At 45.3% G+C, this 1,214-nt stretch overlaps 1 pseudogene; it reads left to right on the forward strand.

Moving 5' to 3' along the window:
- LOC105310795 overlaps positions 1–139 on the forward strand; it is a 2,232-nt pseudogene extending 2,093 nt beyond the window's left edge.
- The last annotated feature ends 1,075 nt before the right edge of the window (positions 140–1,214 follow it).

Consider the following 1,214-nt stretch of genomic DNA (forward strand, 5'->3'; position numbering starts at 1 on the left):
GGATGACTCCAGTGTCTTTGCAGGCAGACCTGGAACCCCTTAACTTTCCTGCCTCTTTTCTAAGAATCATAAACCTCCTTATTATTAGTATGGATGTTGAGGGACAGGAGGTCTCTTTTTTCGTATCTGCTTCCTGCTGAGAATGGCCGTAGTCCCTGCCTACAGGGGTTTCACGGAGCTTTTTCCCTTTTTACCTCAGTCAGGGTGGGGTCTTGGGTTTCCTGCTGAAGTGCCACTTCAGTCCCTAGTCAAGAAAGAGAAGATACAAACTTATTATTTAAACCATATATCTATTAATTTCTATTATTGATTTGCCTATTAAGTGAGTAAAGGAAAATAGGCTTGGTTAATATATTTCTTAACGAGTGAAAAAGACCTTTGGCCTAAAGTTCCCTCCCTCCTCAGACTCTGAGGGCCCTGTCTGACTTAACATCATTTCTGCTAACAATGGGCTGATGATCCTTATCAATAGCCAGAGGCTATGAGTCGCCAGGGCAATTATCAGGATTTGAGGGAGAGAGCCTTTTTCCAAAGAAAGGAGGGAAGAAAACTTAACTAGATTTACTAAAAAGATTAACTCTGCAAGAGATGTCCCATTTCATTTCCTGCTAAAAGATTAAGAATTTCGCAAGTGATGTCCTGTCTCACAGGAACCATCTCAAGGTGACCCTGGGCAATAAAAACCTTTCAGACCTTGGTTGGCATCGTGGGGACTGGGGCATAACCAATGTGCATACTGAAGGAAGGGCACTAGAAAGTGAGTGTAAACGAGTAAAAAAGCCCTGGGAAGCTGGAGAGGGGTGGACCCCCTAAGCCCTCTCCCCTCACTGCAAGCCTCTCAAATGAGAGAGCTGCTTCCTCTGGGGAGGCCTGAGCACTTGCTGACTCCAGTCCCAGAGAAATCCATCACAATCATGAAAGCAGACCTTCAGGTCACCCTCGACAGGGCAGGAAGAAAAGTAAATTTTTACTGGCTACTGAAGCTGCCTACTCTGTCCTGATGTTGTGACCGGAATAACCAGACTCAACCTGAGTGCTTTGATTATAGAGGCAGTTTATTAGCCGGCGGCTGTCCTTCCAAAGGAGCAGCCCCGAAATTCCAAGATACAAGGTTTTTAAGCCCTAAATCCTATTCCTCATTCTGTCTTAAACACAAAGGTCCATCTTTCTCCTATTCACTACCTGTCAACCCACTGGTCAGGTGTGCAAGCGGG

Source organism: Pteropus vampyrus, unplaced genomic scaffold, assembly GCF_000151845.1.
Source record: "Pteropus vampyrus isolate Shadow unplaced genomic scaffold, Pvam_2.0 Scaffold11733, whole genome shotgun sequence".
Lineage (NCBI taxonomy): Eukaryota > Metazoa > Chordata > Mammalia > Chiroptera > Pteropodidae > Pteropus > Pteropus vampyrus.